This window comes from Leptopilina heterotoma, unplaced genomic scaffold, assembly GCF_015476425.1.
Source record: "Leptopilina heterotoma isolate Lh14 unplaced genomic scaffold, ASM1547642v1 Lhet_44, whole genome shotgun sequence".
NCBI lineage: Eukaryota > Metazoa > Arthropoda > Insecta > Hymenoptera > Figitidae > Leptopilina > Leptopilina heterotoma.
This window is the reverse complement of record NW_025111084.1, coordinates 705,659-719,975: the sequence shown is the minus strand read 5'-3', so window position 1 is coordinate 719,975 and position 14,317 is coordinate 705,659. Positions and strand designations below refer to the sequence as shown.

Sequence of the window (14,317 nt, the reverse complement as noted above, 5' to 3'; positions counted from 1 at the left end):
AGCTAATGCTAAAGTTAATGCTAAAGCTGACTGATTAATACCAACGCTAACACTATTTATACTGATTATGCACATGACACTAATAACCACAACAATTAACAAAAAAACTTGAACTGAACCTAATTGAAAATAAATAAACCCAAGTAAATTATTCAATTAGAGAGTAAATTTACGACATAATTGGAAAGAAATGGCAATGAATTTAACAGATAGTGGGAGTGGAAATTGAAGGTTAACATTGAGAGGAAGGTGGCCCCTGGGGTCAACTCGCGTCTGAATTAGAATTGTGTTTGGTAGTTTCTTTGAAGAAAGAGGTGGGGGTGAGGAGAAAAGGAAAAAGAAGCAGACACGTTAGACCCTTGGGCCGTCATAAACAATAGCAACGAGTAATTGATTCTCTAATAACTTAACGCGCCTGCACGATGGTTCCCTCTCTAACCGAGACATAATGTATTGCTCCCTCTAGTCCCTCTCTTCACTTGCGTATATATACATATACGAATGCCAAGATTTAAGACCTTCTCACAAGAATAATAAACCCTCTTTTCTCTCCCCCTTCACCAATATAGAAAGTTTAATGCCTATAAGTGACGCGCTATACATTAACTCACATTTATTTAATCGTGACAAAATGTGCCAATCCTCACCCCATTCAATATATTGAGAAAATATTTTGCAACACACCTGTGAGCGCGTATATAGAGAATTTATGCAACGATGAATGGAGTCTGAAACATGAGATCTTTGAGGAATTTTTTTATTTTTCCTTCAGAGGTTTTTAATTTTCTTTTTTTTTTAGGGACCGGGGGGTATTTTTTATGAGAGTTGTATACTAATTTTGTTTATTACAAGTGTATAGAAATAAAGGGTATTATAAAAAAAACACCCTTTTTAGGGGATATTTTCTTGTTGATTGGGGTTTAAAATGAAATATGCAGGATGGACGTGATTTTGTGGGATGAATTATATTTGGGATCGATGACATACACACTAGAGTAACTTAGCAACATTTCAAACAAATAATATTAAAGGGACGACGCGACGCTTTTACGCAGCCATTGACGAGTCTGGGCGAGTCTGCGCTTTTGTAAATTCGACCTTCTTAGTTTCTTTTTTATGACGTCATGAAATTAGTTGAATTAAATAAAAATTAATAAAAAATAAAAATAATTTTTAGGACAATTTTTTTAGAACAATTATTTGTTTATTGGTTCTTGTCATTAAAACAACGTTTCGGTAGAAGCCACTACCCTTATCAAGTTTACATTAAAAGCACTAAAATAAAAATTTTTTTTTACCGAAATGTTGTTTTAACGACAAGAACCAATAAACAAATAATTGTAACAAAATTTTGACTTTTTCCCTAACCCTGAAGAATATTCTAATTCAATCTAAAAATTATTATGCCTTTATGCCTTTATGTGTGGAAATGTTTCTTGTTAGTCCGAACATTGTTGCGTGTAATTATATTGTTCACTTTTTTAAAGAATGTAAATTAACTATTTAAACACATGTAAGCTTATAAACCTTTTGAGAGGTTTTTTTATGCTTTAAATAAAAAAAAATAATAATAATAATCAAAAAAAAATTTTCTATATTACATTTATTTACAAATTTATTTAATTGTAAAATTATTCGAAAAAAATTAAGATTTTCAAAAAATTTTAACTCAAACCTTTTTAAAATCCAACAACTAATAAAAATATTAAATTAGAAAACATGAAGATATTGATCTTCAAAATTATTTTCATCATTTCAATTTATTTTTATTTTCTGGAATTTAAAACTAAAATTCTTCTTTAAATCAATTATTTTTAATAATTTTTGAAAAAGTTCTTCGAGAATTTTAAAATCCATTTGTTAATATTCAATTTTACACGAAATTTCGATTATTCGGAAATTCTTTAATTAAATAATTTTAGAAAATAAAAACTACAAATCATTAAAAAAAAATTGAATTAAACTTATTCAAAAAATTAATACTACCGAATTGTTAGTTAAAAGTATGAAAAATTCCAATTTTCAAAGATTTTAATTTGAAACCTTCATTCAAAAATCAATTATTTTTAAAAATTCTTGCTATTCTACGATTAATATTCAATTATTACCGAAAATTTTAACTGAAATTCATTTTTAAATTAATTTTTATTAGAAAATTCTATACGAGAATTGAATTATTTATATACAAAGATATAAATAATTTATTGAACAATTGAAACTTCTTAAAATTGAATTCTCATAAAGAATTTCATCAACAAATTTTTAAATAATTAAATTCTTTCAACGAATTGAAATAAAATTTTGAAGAATAATTACAATTTTCGAGAAATTCGATTAAAGTTGTATTAAAAATAATTGAAATCCTGTGAGAAATTTAAAAATAATTGAATTACTTCGAAGAATCTTATTATTAATGAAAATAATTGAATTCTTGCGTAGAATTTTATTAAAATCTTTAAAGAACCTATAATTAAATTCTTTTGAAGAATTTTCTTGAGTATTTTTTAAAATAATGGAGTTTATTTAATAATAGGTATTAATTGAAAATTTTGAAAATAATTGAATTTTACGTATAATTTCTTTAAATTTTTAAAATAATCGTGTTTGTTAATAATTGAAATTAAACATTTGATTATTGAATTTTATTAAAATTTTTGGAAAATAATTAAATTCTTCGCAGAATTTTATTACAAATTTTTAAAATAATTTAATGCTTACAAAGAATTTTTTTTAAATATTCAAACTATATAATTGAATTCTTTCAAAAAATTTCTTTAATTTTTTTAATATAATCGATTTTGTTAATAATTGAAAATAATGAATTTTATTAAAATAGTATTCAAAATAATTAAATTCCTGAGAAGAATTTTATTCCATATTTATAAAAATAAATTAATTCTTGCGAAGAAGTTCACTATATAGCTTTATAAAATTAATTGAATTAATTCGAAGAATTTATTACAATTTTAGAAAATAATTTAATTATTTCTAAAGATATTTGTAAAAAAAATGGTAAATAATGGAATTCCTGTGAAATTTTTATTATTAATGAAAATAATTATAACTTCTTGTCAAGAATTTTATTTAAATTTTTTTAAATAATTGTATTTTTTAGAATTTTTTAAAACTGTTTGAAAATAAAATTCTATCGAGAAATTTCATTGAAATCTGACGAAGAATTTTATTAAATTTTTTTTTAAATAATTAAATTTTTGTGAAAATGTTTATTTTTGAAAATAATTGAATTCTTGGGAAGAATTTTATTAAAATTTCGTAAATAATTGAATTGTTTCGAAGAACTTTATTTTTTACTAAAATAATTGAATTGTTTCAAAGATTTTTAACAATAATAATTGTATTTCTAGGAAGAATGTTTTATTTTACGAAAATAATTGTATATTCTATGATCAATTTTATTATAATCTTTCAAATTTATAAAGCATTTTATCAAAATTTTTTTAAAATAATTGAATTCTCGAGAAAAATTTTATTATTTATGAAAATAATTGATTATTTGTGAAGAAATTTATTCAAATTTTTTTAAATAAATTGAATTCTCATAAAAAAATGTAGATTATTTATGAAAATAATTGAATTGCATAAAGAATATTTTATTAAAATTGCAACTTTAATAAATCTTTTAAGAACTTTGTCAACATTTTTTTAAGTAACAGAATTTTTAAAAGAATTTTATTTAAATTTTTCGAAATAATTGAATTTCTCAGAACTTTTTTTTTCAATTCTCTGAATATTTGAATTATTTGAATTCTTTCGAGAAACTTCATTGAAAAATTAAAAATAATATTGAACTATGCAACGCAATTCTTTTAAAATTCAATTAATTTTGAAATATTTAAGTAAAATTATTCGTTAAATAATTTATTTATTTTATGATAGTTGTTCAAGATTTAAGTTATTTAAAAAGAAATTATTGTCAGAAATAGAAAAAATTGAAGAATTTGAATTAGAATTCTTTGCAATTTTATAGTTTATGAAGCAAACAAAAAAACACGAAAATTCAGAATTTTCTTAAAAATAAGAAAATTCTGAATTTTTTCCAGTAGTTTTAATTAAAATTTCTGACTTTTCCCTGATTTTCCTGACCTGTGGCAACCCTAGCTGGTATAGTAATATATAAATATATTAAAATGATTGTATTGAATGATATACAGCGGAGATTGATAAATATAATAAAAATTAGAAATCTATAATATAGAAAATTTCAATATGGAAACTAGAAGCGTTTATCTATGTAATACATTGAAGTTTTCTTTCCTATATATTTGAGTGTATAGATTATATATTGTGAATTTCAGTGCGGATGCTGAAAAGTATTTACCGCCGGCATCGCGTGAACGTGACTAAAGAGCTTGTTATCGTAATCGTTGCGCTGGACCAAGAAGAAGAAGAATATTATCCTTAAATCTGGCAAGCCAACACCTAAACACGGTGATCATCGCGCTTTCTTTATAATAAGATCACATCGTACACTCCATTCCGCAAGTGGTGCTTATACTCGTGACCTTAAACCTCCCACCTTTCATCTATACGCGCGATTATAATACACATTTTAGTGATACAATTTCCTCAAAATTTTCATTCTCATATATTTCATCGCACGTTTCGCACCATATATGTATAAGATATTTTATATCCAGTTATCAATTTTTTAATTTCTTCCTCAATTTTTTCCAATTTATTTAGTATTTATTATTTTTGCAAATCAACTTCTATTCTTAAATTATTTGAGATTAGAAATTTCTTAAAATCTTAATTCCTGTGAAAAAATAATGATTAAATATTTATTTAAAAAAGAATTTATTGATTGTTACGAATAATTTTTGTAAATAAATGTAATAGAACATTCTTTTGAGTATCTATAATATTTTTTAGAGTGTGAATAAAAATAATTAGGATTAGGGAAAACGTAAAAAAATTTTCTGGAAATAAAAAAATAGTCAGGGAAAAACAAAATTAAATTCTTATGGCAACCCTGAAGTAGTAATAATAATAATTATTATTATAGTTGTTGCATTAATTGTAATTAATGCAATTATTTTATTAGTATTATTTTATTATTAATATAATTACTAAAAAAATGAATTATAGTATAATAAAATATATTAATAAATAAAAATAATAAAAAGGCGAGAATTAAAAGTTAACGTGAAAGAAGGAAGGGTTGTTTCGACTGACAAACAAAAGAGAGAAAGGGAAAAAACGATGGAGCAGCAAGATCTCACGAGGTATCTCGATAAATCCCATCGCCGGACAAATAACGACAAGCCTCATTACTATAAACACGTCTCGCGAAGTCTGCGTGTGGCGCTCCACGACACGTTGCGTTGGACTCTTCTCTACATTTTTTCTTTCTTTTCTTTTTTCTTTTTTGTTTTTCTTAAACATTTATTTATTTTATTTCTCTCTTTTTTACTGTTTTTTTTTCTTTTTCTTTTTCTTCTTCTTCTTTTTTTGGTATCATTTATTCTTATTTCCCTGCTTGGACGATACCTCTCGCTCTAATCGCGTTCCAACACGCTGAGCAAATTTTGTACCACGGTAATAAACACCGTTGAACTTGTAAAAACGTTTAGTCCTCCTCGCTTTTACAGCTCTTCGCATTATTATACTCTTTCTCTCCTTCTCACTCTCTTCCTCTGGAACAAAATTCAGTTGCAAGATTTTATGTATTCGATTTATTTAAGACAGAATTTTTACTGACGTCTTCTGTGGCTCGTTTCTGTGCGGACAAATAATAAAAATTGAGAAGAGGAATTTTATTTATTGGAAAAAAACAATTGGCAATATTTAGAAATTAATATTTTAGTGAAAGAAATTTTTTTTTTTTTTTTTTTTTTGAGAAGAGAATTTCGAGGAATTGAGATTGAGAAGAGAAATTATTATTTGGAAAAACAATTGAAAATATTTATTATTTTCTCAAATTTTAATAAATCCTTGGAAACAATTCAATTATTTTTTTAATAAAATCTTTAAAAAAATTCAATTATTTGCAAAACAATTTTAATTGAATTCCTTGGAAGAATTCAGTTTCTTAAAAAATTTTTAACACATTTCGAAAAAAATCAATTTTTTTCTAAAATTTTAATAAACCCTTTGAAAAAATCCAATTCTTTTTTTAAATATAGTAAAGTCTTTGCAAAAATTCAATTAATTTCATAAATAGTAAAATTTATGCAGGAATTCAATTATTTTCAAAACAATTTTAATTAAATTCCTCGGAAGAATTCAATTTTTAAAAAAATTTTTAACACATTTCGAAAAAATTCAATTTTTTTCTAAAATTTTAATAAATCCTTCGAAAAAATTCAATTATTTTCAAAATTTTTAATAAAATTCATAAAAAAAAATTTAATTATTTTCAAAACTTCTGATAAAATTCTTTGGAGGAATTCAATTATTTTCATAAATAATAAAATACTTCGCAGGAATTTATATACGTTTTAATAATATTTTTCCGACTGAATTCAATTATTTTTAAAATTTTGAATAAAATTCTATCAAAACATTGAATTATTTTCAAAAATTCTGAAAAAATTCCTCGTAAAAATTCAATTATTTTCAAAAATTGAAGTAAAATTCTTGTAAAAAATTCAATTATCTTCATAAATAACGAAAGCTGCGCAAAAATTCAGTTTTTTACAAAAATTTTAATCAAATTTTTCTCAAAAATTCAATTATTTTCATAAATAACAAAATTCTTGACAAAGGAAGTCAATTGTTTACAATATAATTTAAATAAACCTTCTGGACAAGTTTCAATTATTTTCAGAAATTTAAATGATATACTGTTCCAAAGAATTCAATTATTCTCAAAACAAAACTCAAATAAATAGTAAAATTCAAAAAATTCAATTGTTTTTAAAACAATTCTAATTGAATTCCTCGGATGAATTCAAATATTTTTAAATATTTCCATAAATTTCAATTTTTTCCTAAAATTTTAATAAATTCTTCTAAACAATTCAACTATTTTTATAAATATTATAATTCTTTGCAGGAATTAAATAATTTTTAATCCAATTTAAATAAAATTACACGAAAGAATTTAATTATTTTCAAAAATTTCCATAAAATTCAATTTCAACAAGAATTTAAAATTCTCTGAAAAATAATTCAATTATTCTTAAAATATTTTCAAAAAATAATAAAAGTCTTGTAATCAATTCAATTATTTTGAATATACTTAATTTTAATAAAATTCTTTGAAGAAATTCAATTATTTTCGCAACAACTTTAATTAAATTTCACGAAAAAATTTCATTATTTTCAAATATTTCTATAAAATTCTTGATAACAATTTAATTATTTCTTAAAATTTTAATAAATTGTTCGAAATATTTCAATTATTTTTATAAATAGTAAAATTCTTCGCAATAATTCAATTATTTTTATAAATTTTAAAATTCTTTGAAAAAAATCGATTATTTTCAATACATTAATTTTAAAATTGAAAATATTTGAAAAGAAAAATTACTTTATTATTATTAATTAATATTTTAGTGAAAGGAAATTTTTTTCAATTTTTATTTGAAGCAATTAATTTTTGTGTGAATTTTTGGGGGAAAATTATTTTTTTTCTGTAATTAATTAGAAAAGAGAAAGTTTTAAATTCTTTGTAAGGATTCTTCTAACACGAAAAGTTTGGTCGCGTTGATAAAGTCCATTCCCCTCGAATATGAATCTATATATACATTTCTATGTATAAAGGTTGAAAAGTAATTTATTGTGATCGATCGATAAGTCAATTAATTTTCGAAAGAGGCTAAATGGTCTAATTTAAATTACCGCCAGGGAAACGATATTCAGACGCGAGGGATTCGCCAGGAGTTTCGCACACCTGGCGAATCGACCTGGAAATTCTCTTTTTTTTTTTTACTTTTAGGGCTTTTCGGAAATTTCGCAATTTTTTTTTTAGATAATTAATAATTAAATGTGTATTTTTTTCGAACAAAAAAGAATTCGTCCTTTAATTTAAATTAATAAATATATTTTCTCTAGAAGTTTTAGCGCAATTTTACTAATTTTCTAGTTTAAAATTTTTTGCCATAAAATTTCAGTAGAAAAAAAATTATTCGATATTTTTACCAGAACTTTACTTTAATTTTACTATAATTTACTTAAAATCAGAATTATAATTCTGATTTAAAGAGTCTAAAGTGTAAATTGTAAAATATTACATATTGAAAATATTTAATTATTTAATTATTTAATTATTGAAAATATTTAACTTGAAAAACTTATTTTAGGGAAAAATTAACATTTATAGAATATGATTTTACATTTTCTGTCAATCAGCCTTTGAATTTGCCAATATTGTGGTTTCATATAAAGCCACACTTGATTCATATATATTCATAAACTGACCAAGAAAAATGAATGATTTTATATTTTGTCGACCTACTGAGCAGCCAGTATATATTTTTTCTTTCTTTTTCATCATCCACTCGTTTTATTTATTTCAATTCAAAACCGCAAGAGAAATATGAGAATCGTCGTAATACAACATTTAATGTATATTATGAGTTTTTGTTCAAGTAAATTTTTTTTTCAAAATATTTTAATTTTTCTTTGATTTTATTATATGAACGAATCTATTCAATTAATAATAATTAATAATTATTTGAAAGAAATTTAATTTAATTGGTATAAGTAATAATTCTTTTTAGAATTTGAATATTGTTTGCAAATTTTTTTCCTCCGAAATTCACTGACAAGAATATTGTTTTTTTTGGAGATGATTTTTTTGTTCTCCTTTTGAAATTTGTTTAATATATTTTTGGAAGATTTGATAAAGAGCTTAATGAGGCTATTTAAGGTCGATAAATATATAGTAAATACAGACTACCCTTTGCGCGTTCGTCAACGAGATATATGAAGAGACCTCAAAGGCCCTCGGGGCAGAATGAGAAGGCCGCTTCGTGTAATTTTCCTCAGGTGGGTGGATATCTCATTATTTTGCATTACAGGGTCTTTTATCGTAAAACATGCAGTTTATTTTCCAAAAAAATCGCTTCAAAGGCATTTTTCGCACCGCACTCTTCGATGCACGTTGAATTATAATCACCTGGATGCAATGCACTCGCATCTGAAATATATTAATTAGTTTCATTAATTATCCGTGTTTTGCAAATTATTTACCTAATTATATTTTATTTATTATAATTACATATTATAAATTTTATGAGAAATTATTTAAATTGATTTGAAAAAAGAAACTAAAAAATATCAAATTTTAGTCGAATATAATAAAACAAATATATTCGCAGGAGTAGTTTTTGCTCCAACGTTTCGAAATGTAATGACGATTTTTCCATCGGGCAGTCTATTCAAATAGTATTCAATAAATAATTAACAATAAAATACATGAAAAACAATAGATTTAAAATAAAAAAGTATAAAAAAAAATTACTATGAAGAATGGAAGAAAAAAAATTTTATTGAAAATATCAAAATAATAAAAAATATTCACAGAAAAAATTTTTTTTGGGTAGAATTTTATCAAAAATTTTTTTAAATAAATGAATTCTTTTGAAAAGTTTTATTAAAATAGTAGACAATTGAAAATCATTGACTTAAAGAAAATTTTTTAAAATAATAGAAATTTTGCCAAAAGTTTTATTAAAATTTTTGAAAATAATTGACTTTCATTGAATATTATTATTTTTTATAAAGATAATTAAATTTTAACAAGGATTTATTAAAATTTTTAAACATAATATTCAATTACTGTGTCTAAAACTTTAACTGAAATTCTTTTTAATATCAATTTTTATTAGAATATTCTACAAGAATTCAATTATTTAAATACAAAAATAAATAATTTATTGAATAATTGAATGTTTTGTTAAAATTGAATTTTCATAAAGAATTTTATCAATAAATTTTTAATTAATTGAATTTTTTCGACGAATTTTAATAACATTTTAAAAATAATTATTACATTTTTCAAGGATTTTGATGAAAATTGGACTAAAAATAATTGAAATTGTCCATGAGTTTCATTAGTTTTCAAAATAATTGAATTCCTAAAAAGAATTTTATTATTTATGAAAATAATTGAATTATTGCGAAGAAATTTATAAAAAATGTTTAAATAATTGAATTCCTAGTAAATTTTTATTTTTCATGAAAACAATTAAATGTTTGAGTTGAATATTATCAAAAAATAATTAAAATTTTGCCATGAATTTTATTAAATTTTTTGAAAATTATAGAATTTCGGAGAAGAATTTTATTATTTATAAAGATAATTGGAATTTTTACGAGAATTTTTAAAAATTTTTCAACATAATTGAATTTTTGTAAAATTTTAATTTTAAAAGAATTTAATTAGAATTCAATTAGTTAAAAAAAATTTTAATAAAATTCTACGCAAACATTTCATTATTTTAAATATTTTTAATGGAATTCCTTGAAAAATGTAATTATTCTTAAAAATAATATTAAAATTTATCAAATAAATTCAATTATTTTAAAAACCTTTGTTACAATTTATTTATTAGAATTTAAGTATTTTATTTTCAATACAGTTTTAATTAAATTTCTTCAAAAAATTAAATTTCTTTAAAAAATTAAATTATTTTCAAAAATTTTAATGAAATTCTTTGTAACAATTCAATTCTTTTCAAAATAATTTTAATAAAATTCTTCATAAAAATTTAATTAATTTCGAAAATTTGTCAAAATTCAATTATTTTCAATGTCTATACTATTTCAATAGAATTTTACAAAAGAATTCAATTATTTAAAAAAAATTTTTAATAAAATTCGTCTCAAGAATTCAATTACTTTTAAAAATAATAAAAATCTTCGCAGAAATTCAATTATGTTCAAAAATTTGAAAAAATTTACGTCAAAATTTCAATTATCTTTATAAATAATAAAATTTTTTTCGGAAATTCAATTATTTTCAAAAGTTTTAATAATATTCTTGGCAGAATTTCAATTATTTTTAATACAATTTTCATCAAATTTCTCGAAAAATAAAATTATTTTTAAAAATTGTAATTAAAATTTATCAAGAGAATTCAATTATTTAAAAATTTATTGATAAAATTCTTTATGAAAATTTCATTTTAAGAAACATATTCAATATAATAAAATATTTATTTTTGTACTTAAATAATTGAATTCTCGTGGAATTTTCTAATAAATATTGATTTAAAAATGAATTTCAAATTATATGCTTTGAAAATTTGTACTTTTCATACTTTTAATTAAGAATTCTGTAGAATTAATTTTTTTTCAAATAGTTTAGTGGAATTTTTTTTAATTATTTGAAGTTTTTAATTTCTAATATATTTAATTGACGAATGTCAGAATAATCGAAATTTCGTGTAAAATTGAATTGTAAACAAATAAATTTGAAAATTCTCAAAGAACTTTTTCAAAAATTATTTAAAAAAATTGATTTAAAAAATAATAAATTAGCAAGTTTTATAATAATATTCTTATATTTGTTATTAGACAAACAAAAAAGACACCAAAATTAAATAATTAAATATAAAAGAATAAAAAGGGGAAAAAATTCTTTTCTTTTTCGACAAAAATAAAAAACTGAAGGAAATGGAAATTTCAAAAGTTCGCAAAGTTAAAAGGCATTGAGAGTGAGAAGAAGAAGAAAAAGAAGAAAAAGAAGGAGGTGAACACCTTATAAGAACTGTAGTTAGCGACTATTAATATCATCGATCTCGATCGATAGTTCTGCATGGAAGGCGTCATAATAATACGGTGTATCGTGACGAGCAGACGCGATCAAGAGAGTACCCCTCAATGTTCGCGTCGGATACTCGCACTTTATATTTATATAGAGGAGTGTATACCTATATAGATAATACACCACCTTATTCAGTACCTTTATTGTACCCTAAGTTGTTTCACAAATACGACGATTGTGTGATGTACACTTTGGGCCAAAGAAGTAGATGTGCTCTCTCTCTCGTGTATAATATATCGACACAATTCTGATTGTAATATGCGAGCAAAAGTGTTATATTCCCTCTCTCAATAACGAGCCAAAATCACGTATACAAATAATAACATGCTATTAATATATTGGCAGAGCTGTCCAATAAATTTTATTTTCCACTATTTCTCATGTCCATATCGCAAAGGCATTCATTAACACTTTCTTCAATTATTGAGATGCACCCTGTAAATAAATTAGTCGGATTTAATTTTCTTAAATTAATCGTTCTGTGAAATATGTATTATTTTATATTTAACTCATAATTTAATATTTATACTAATCTAATTAAATAATGTAATTAACTATAATAATTAATATGATAATAAATATAATAAATATTGAATACCTAATATATTTAATTATAAAATTTAACAAAATTTGAAATTTTGAGTTAATGATAAAAATTTTTAAAAATAAATAAAAATTAATAAAATATTTATTATAATTGTTACCTTATAATTAAATATTTAGAATTGCGAATAATATTTCATCGACTCTTCTACTTCTATTTTTGCCAAAAAATAGTTACTTTCCTGAAAGAAAAATTATTTAATTAATAATAAATTAAAAGATAAATAATTAAAGAAAATAAATTAATTATTAGGTACTAAAATCAATAAAATACTAAAAACAGTAAATTAATAAATTAACAAGTAATTAAAACAAATAAATAATAATTAAATTAATTAACTTAGATTTCACAAGGGCTTTATTTACTTTTCAATCTTCGGTAAAAATAAATGTAAATAAACAAATTTCGCAGCTTGAAATAAACTGTAAGGACATCTAAACATCTCGCGAGGAAACACACAGAGAACGAAATCTGTCGATAAAATATCAAGTGCAGGAAAATTAATAATATAAAAATGAAATAAATAAATTCTCAAGTTTTACGATTTTTACTCAATTTTTAAGAATAAGTAATTAATTGAAAGAAATATAATATAATAATAATTTTATAAATCAATATAAATATACAAAAATATTAATAAATTTATTGTTAATAATTAAATAATATAAATATAATATTAATACTAAATAATTAATTAATAAGAATTTTATTAATAATTTAATAATACAATAATAATAAAAAATTTATATTTGTTCACTAATACATTTTTTTATATTTTAAATGGACTTAAAAAGATTTTATTAATTAATACAATAATATTAATTATTACATTCATTATTTATTACGAAATATATTTATTATTTTTCATAAATAACTTAATTAAATTTTTGTAAATGATTCACAATGATAAAAATCATATTCCAAAAATCAAAACAAAACAAAGTAAACATAACCTCAAAATGACATTTTTTTCTTTTGAACCTTTTGAACTTAAATTAAATTAACACTAAAAAAAAAGAAAACGTAATTGGAAATATGTGCAATACTCTTAGCAATAATGTTAAATTCGTTAAAAAGATAATTGAAAGTAATAATCAGAAACGAATCAAAGTAAAACTACTGTTACCTGTCACTCTGTCAGTTCAAACCGGTGTTTTATTATTGTTTATATTTAAAATGTCTCCCATTTGTTATGAAAAATAACAAAATTTCTCTAAAATACCATCTCGGCACTATAACAATCTTTGAAATTTGTCATTGTTTCCATAATTTTTAATAATATAAAACGTATTGTTTTTTGTATACACTTGTAAACGTTGAACAAAGAACGAACTGTCAAAAAGGACAAATTACTACTTTATCGACACTCCAGAAGTTTTAATGTTTATTTTATGGAAAAAACTTTATACTACTAAATTCTTTTGATAAATAACTTAATTAAGTACTTATAAATGATTTACAATTACGTTATAATAATAAAATCAATAATTAATTATTGCGTTAATTAATAAATTTAAGTGAAAAGTGTTAGTTCCGGGTTTGTCCGCAAGATATAGGTAGATGTCACTCCGAAAAACGGCCGTTTTTCATAGTTTTCGAGTTTTCCACGTGATTCGCTTCCGACGAGACTAGCGCTCTCATTGGCTGGATTCAAAATTGCGCGGGTACTCAGCGAGCCAATGGGAATACTTGAAAACCTAAAGGCATGGGTCGCTCTCATTGGTCTGGTGAGTCCCGCGCAAATTTGAATCTAGCTAATGAGAGCGCTAGTTGTGTCATAGGTGAATCACGTGGAAAACTCAAAAACTACCAAAAAGTGCCATTTTTTGGGGCGACATCTACCTATATCTTGCGGACAAACCCGGAACTAACACTTTTTCACTTAAATTTATTAATTAACGCAATTAATAATTAATTTTATTATTGTAACATACGTGTAAATCATTTACAAGTACTTGATTAAGTCATTTATCGAA

General features: G+C 22.4%; 1 protein-coding gene and 1 long non-coding RNA gene across 3 annotated transcripts in view; one reads left to right on the top strand and one right to left on the bottom strand.

The window, feature by feature from the left end:
• LOC122506818 (translation initiation factor IF-2, mitochondrial) overlaps positions 1-14,317 on the top strand; it is a 136,708-nt gene that overhangs the window by 115,454 nt on the left and 6,937 nt on the right. The window lies entirely within an intron of this gene.
• LOC122506828 lies at positions 8,712-13,664 on the bottom strand. Its single transcript, XR_006302041.1, has 4 exons — positions 13,468-13,664; positions 12,442-12,522; positions 11,876-12,172; positions 8,712-9,106 (listed from the first exon to the last, which is right to left on the bottom strand). It is a non-coding gene; the product is annotated as an uncharacterized LOC122506828 (long non-coding RNA).